Consider the following 6,818-nt stretch of genomic DNA (forward strand, 5'->3'; position numbering starts at 1 on the left):
GCATCGAGCATCACTTCCTGAGACGAGGTGGGGCTGAGAGCTATGGAAGTGGGTCCCACGAACAAGGCCATCGTGCTCATCGAAGCGACCAATTAGGGTTCCCATTCGATAATCCCAGAGCTAGATCATGCCGCTGTAGAGGCTTGTGAGGATCCACGGCCACTTGCTGTGGAAGCTCAATCCCTGAACACGGTGGCTCCTCGTCTCCAACTTGAAGATGAGGAGGAGGTGGCGGAGAGAGAGGATTTCGTGCCGGCAGGAACGTGCACGTGAGGGAAGGGGGGGATGGTGATGGGCTCCATTGATGATCGATTGCTCGACCTGCTTCCAGTCGGCGAGGATGAGGGAGGAGAGGCGGTCGAGGCAGCAGAGGGCAGGGGAGAGGGAGACAGTCATGAGGCTAAAGCGAGCGAGGATGGGGTCCGTGGACGGCCACGGAGGGAGATGTCGGCGACCAAAGAAATTGAGAGAGATGGGGGATTTGAGAGAGACAAAAAAAAAGATCTATTTTGAGAAGGATTTGAGAGAGATGGGGGGAGATTTTGAGAAGGATTTGAGTGAGATAGGGAAGAGAGGGGGATTTGAGCGTGGAACCAAAGAAATTGGGGGGAACGAAATAAATTTTGGTGGGGGGTCGGGGGGACGATTAGATTAAATTTCCGTCTAGGAAGTTTTCTAAATGGAAATTTCCGTCTAGGATGATTATCCTAGACGAATTATTCTAGACGAAAATTTTTTCGTCTATGATGATGTCCTAGATGAAAAAAATTTCGTCTAGAATAATCCGTCTAGGATGCTACGTTTTTTACTAGTACTATTTAAACAAGAAAAGAAAGCAAAATATAAATTTATTAACAAAGAGAAAATTTACATCCTAAGAGGGTTCTAGCCTCAATATGATAGCAAACCTTCATCTTGATCTTCATTTTCATCCTACCTTCATCTTCATAAATCAAATAAAGAGAAGAAAAGAAAATTATGAAGAGATTAAAAAATTATTAATTACAATAAAAAGTTATAACTTGAAAGGTCTTCTCAACTGAGAATAACCCTTCTCTCCAAAAAGAAGTTTTTACAAAATATTTCACCCCCTAATCCCTTACTCTCTACCCCTATTTATAGCCTCCAATAATGAATAAGAACCCTTAGATTAAACTTAATTCTCAAGTTACTCAATTTCAGCCTTTAAATCATAACTGCACATTTGGTATCGATACCAATATTAATACTGGTATCAATACCAGTATCGATACTTGTATCAAAAATCTGACTTGACAGTGTAGGTGTTAAAAATTACCTATAGGTTCCCGTACATACCTCAAGATGAAGAAAAGGCGATAAACGTCATTATCTAAGTTATAAAGAATCATCCAAAGACAAAGATCAACTAAGAATGTACAAGAAACGCATAAGTTTCAAGACACAAAACATGTCTCAGAAATTATGAGAAGACTTATAGTTTCCATGACATTCACGGGTGTCTCGAAAGCTATGAAAGCAAATCATAGTTTCTGAAACACTTGTAGATGTCTTGAAAACTATGAAGGCAATATATTGTTTCCGAGACACTTACGACTGTCTCGAAAACTAGAGTGGACTTGGCGACTATTTTCTTGAGTTTTGTACAGTCCACGTGGCTTCATAACTGCTGGGGATCATCCATAAATATGAGGGAGCCGTTACAAGTGAACATGATGCCCATAACCGTAGGAATAATAGTAATTAAACGTGGTGGGAGTGGTTATGAAACTGTTAGAAGCAAACCATGCTTCCAAGATAGTTGTGACTGTCTCGGAAACAGGAGTCCTTCGATACGATTCCTTTTCGACTTCAACCTTCAGTTATGGTTCCTATGGGTTATTAATAGCCCCCTACCACCTATATGCATGGGGGGAGCATACCAAGATTGATAGACAAGAAATTTAAGCACTTTCATGAATTTAGAGCAAGAGAGAGAGTCTTCATCAATTTCACGCACATCTAAGAGCCTCCGGCGTTTCCTCTAGATCTAAGATTTGACTTGATCTTGTGAAGAGTGTTTTATCTTACTTTTCTAAGATATTCACTCATGTCTTTATTTCTAAAACAAAACATCGATCTTAAGCCTTCTTCACGATTCAACTTGGATCTGTGATTCGGTAGTCCACGGGCTAACGTACCCCCGGTACAGGTAAAGATCCCACGCAAGTAGCGAAGGATAAACGTTCCTGCATGTGTTTCTAGGAAGTTGTTTATTTGTAACGATAAGTCTTATAAAAAGATGTGTTTCTCATAGTTCATTGTATTCGATAAACGAGTTATAATGAGTTCAATAAATAAACTAATCTCTGACGCAAACAGACAGATAGCTTCGTCTCGTCAAGATAGGTGATTTTCATATATGATATGTTAAATTCCACCTTTCGGATTGGGAAATATCATTATTTCTTTGCGGCCAACTATCTTGAATATGATTTTTTACATATTTAATATTTGTTTTCTCGGGCTTCTATAGACTTCTTGGCTTAATCCTGTGCTTCAATAAAAGGTTACAAAATAAGAAAGTTATAGACTTCTTGGCTTAATCCTGGGCTTCAATAAAAGGTTACAAAATAAGAAAGTTAGAGTCTTTTGGGCTTTTATTCATTATTTCTTCATTAACCTGCACATTAAGATAAAATAATTATTAGTAGTATATTTATTCATGTAAGATAGATAATGAGGGTATAAAATTATAATAAAAATATGATTATCACTGGCAAATCATAATTGAATGGTATAAAAAGCAACTTGTTGGGCACTCTATTGTTTTGAGACTAAACTGATTTGTTCTCACTAGTACAAAACAGATTTACCCAAACGATTCTCATAACAGTTTGGGCAAGTTCCATAAACCCAAACGGTTTAAACCGTTTGGTCTATTTTTAGTCCCAATGGTTTAAACCATTTGGGATAAAAAATTGGCCCATACGGTTAGCCCAAAAAAGTCTACCCGTTTGGGGGCTATTTTACCACATTTTAAAAATAACTAAATTCAATTATTTCACAACCCCATCTCTTATTCCCAAATTCCTGATCAACCTGCGCTCTCGTCGTTATCTCCTCTGGCCATGACCACCGCCCCCACCTCGTCGTTCGAAGCTTGGCCTCCTCCTCTAACTTCCTTCCTCCTCGTCATATCCTCGCCGTCAAGCTCGGCATCACGCCATTCGTAGCTTGGCCGAAGATCCTAGATCTGTCGTAGCTGCTACCAAGTTCTCATCCTCCACGCTAGCCTCCTTATTATCTTCTGCCTCGTCTTCCACCACCGCTGCCGCCGACCACACCGAATCTGACAACCGTCGCCGACGACAACCACACCATCTCATCTTCTTCAACTTCGACTTTTCACGCTTCTACTTTAATGCTCAAGGTTCAACTTGTGGTTTATCACAAGAGGACATTGCTAGGATGTTGACGGACTTGAGGCATTTGGGCTTGTCTCAGGAGGACATTCTCTGAGGAATTTCTTTAGTTCTTTGATTGGATGGGTCAGGCCACTCTTATTTTATTTTGGAAGTTAGAGACATTTTTGGATATTAGAGATAAATATATAATATGTATTTTATATTAGTGTATATTTTTGGAGAGGCAGAGACTTTGTCAGCTTCTTGTGTTTTTGTTTAGTTGATTGTATGGGTTGAATGCTTTTATTAATGTTTTTGACGGTTTGTGTATATATATGTTTTCGATTTTATTGTGAGATATTGAGTTATGTCATTGTATGAGATGTATATTATCTATAAGTAGGTAGCTAAACAAAGCAGCTAAAATATTAAAATATGTCAAAATCAACTGTTGAAACGGGTTTAACCGTTTGGACTAGTATCAATCCAAACGGTTGAAACCGTTTGGACAATACTTAATTGGCCGAACAGATATAACCATTTGGTATCACGTCCAAACGGTTTGAACCATTTGGACGACCATTTGGGTAGGGCCATCCCCAATGGCTTCTACCCAAATAGTTCTTTTGTCGTTCCAAACGGTCGTAACCATTTGGAACCGTATTTGTCCAAACGGTACTAGCCGTTTGGACAGCCATGTTTTGTACTAGTGACATGCTGTTGCTGCTGTATAAGGAGTTTGGCAGCAAAGAAACTTAAGGCTTCATGGAGGGGTAAAGAAGAGAGCTAAGGATGTCATACAAATGATCAAATACCATGTTTTTATTGTGTTGTATCAGAATGCAGCTAGTTCTAAAGTGCAATACATACTCGAACAGCTACTGTAGTTCTGATCCTTTTAGGTAGGGATGTGAGGATATCTTTTTATGTTTCTTGAAGCTATCTTTTGAATGATTTGTAATACTCGGGTATTCCTGAGATAATTTGTAAATGCATTCAATGCTCATGGTGAATGGAATTAAAACTTTCGTCGACCAAAAAAGAAAAGGCTTAATTGCACTTGAATATCTTATAGTTTGATGTACTTTGCGGATATAAAATATTCCATGAGTAGTAAATGCCACTCACATGGAATATTTTAGAAGTTAGCCAACAAAAAGTATGAACATGCAACTTTAAGAGATTTACATTTAGTTATTCAGTTGTATTTGGCTGCACTAAATGTAAATCTCTTAATGTTGCACATTCATACTTTTTGTTAGCTAAGGGGCTGTTTGGTTCGTTTCCTTGATATAGAGAAATGCAATTCCATTTAAAGAAACACAAGTTTTGAGTTTTCCAAACTTTTCCAAGAAATAAATTGTTTTACTTTGGTTCGCACATAAAAAATGGTGGGAAACCAATGTATTTATTTTTCTTGTATTTGGTTCGCATAGAAAAAAAAGGAAAACTTTTGTAAACAAAGCAGAGAAGGAAAAAAAATCTGACGTGGCAGAGTTTTCATCAATTTCACTTGGTTGGGGAAGGAAATCGGAGAGGGAAAAAAATCTTAGTTAGCGGCGATTTCAGCAGAGTTTTCCCTCTTCCATTCGAGCGAACCAAAGCGGCATAAAGAAATGGACGGAAACAAAAAAAACTGACGTGGAGGGCTAAAAATCTGACATGGAGGGGTTTTTTGAGTTTTCCACCCCTTATAATAGCGAACCAAACATCCCCTAAAGGTAGAATATTCTAAATTGATCTTTGCTATAGGAACCAAAAATATAGGACCGACAAGGAAGACAGGTGAGGTGTCTTCCTCCTATTACATAATGAGTTGGTTACTAATGATGACCAGCTCATTATGCAATAGGAGGGGGACACCTCATCTGTCCCCCTATTGGTCCCATATTTTGGATCCTTGTAGAATTTTTCTTCTAAAATACACCATGTGAGTGTCATTTGCTATTTTGACTTTGAGAGCCTTCTTTATCCTGAAGTTTGTATAATTTACAAACAACTACCCCTATGCTATATATTACCTTTCTTTCATCAAAATTTGACCTAAATCTCAAATATTCTCTTGTTTCTCCCCATTTCATTGCAACAATCAACGAAACTAAGGGGCTGTTTGGTTCGTTTCCTAGATATAGGAAAATACATTTCCATGTACAAAAACACAACTTTTGAGTTTTTCAAACTTTTTCAAGAAATAGATTGTTTCGATTTGGTTCATACAAAAAAATGGTGGAAAACCAATATATTTATTTTTCTTGTGTTTGGTTCGCATGAAAAAAAAGGGAAAACTTTTATTTATATGGCAAAAAGCCGACGTGGCTACAGTTTTCATCGATTTCACGAGGTTGAGGAAGGAATTTGGGGAGAGAAAAAAATCTGATGTGGCGGCGATTTTCACCGAGTTTCCCTTCTTCAACCCTAGCGAACCAAATATGAGAAAAAAAAACCGACGAAAATCTTATATCCTACGTGGCCACGAAAAATCTGATGTGGAGGCGGTGTAAAACTTTTCCACCGAGTTAAAAAACGAACCAAACAGCCCCTAATCTTCTAATGCTCAAGCTTTCCATAAAGCATCCATGATTATCATATTTTGTCAAGGCTAAATTGCACTAAAATGCCTTATGTTTCACTAACTTAGTACTTATATATCCTTAGTTATTTTTCAGAGCATTTATATATCCTGGGTTGTTTAAAATCAGCAATTTAGTATTCTCTCTTGTGCAAACATGAAAATTTTTATCTAAAAGTTCTCCTATAACATTTATAAAATAATTTTATTACTTTCTAACTATTAAATTTGTTGAACTTACTATTAAAACTATCTAAATTTTATTTTTTAAATAGAATTAGAATATGATTAAATTAAATTTTGAGTATGATTAACAGTAAATTTAAAAAATATTAATTTTTAAAAGTCTCTAAAATAAATTTGTGAATGTTATATGGAATTTTTGTGTAAAATATTTTTACATTTGCATAACAAAGTGTACTAAAGTGCTAATTTTAAACAACTCATGGGTATATAAATGCTCAAAAAAATAGCTGAGGGCATATAAGTGCCAAATGAATGAAATATAACGTATTTTAGTGCAATTAACCTTTCATCAATTGTAGCAATCAACCAAGTCAGAAAATAGTAAAGTCAACGAACAACAAAGAAATTATTCACACTCTAATTAGTTAACCAAAATTTTCAAGGGTGTGTTTGGAAACTTGGATTTGGGCCTGGATTTAAAATCCAGGGTATTTTAAATCTAAATATCTAGTTTGGATTCTGATTTGGGCCTAGATTTTAAATTAATTGATTTAATAAAGAGGAATTTGAAAGCTCAAAACAACTGATTTCAAATTTCACCCTACCCTTTGTCATTTATCAAATCCCGACCCGATCCTCTCTTTCTTTTCAAGTCGTGATCCCCTCTCTCTGTGGTTTTGATCTCTCTCTCCCCTACC

The sequence above is a fragment of the Asparagus officinalis genome, chromosome 7, assembly GCF_001876935.1.
Source record: "Asparagus officinalis chromosome 7, Aspof.V1, whole genome shotgun sequence".
NCBI lineage: Eukaryota > Viridiplantae > Streptophyta > Magnoliopsida > Asparagales > Asparagaceae > Asparagus > Asparagus officinalis.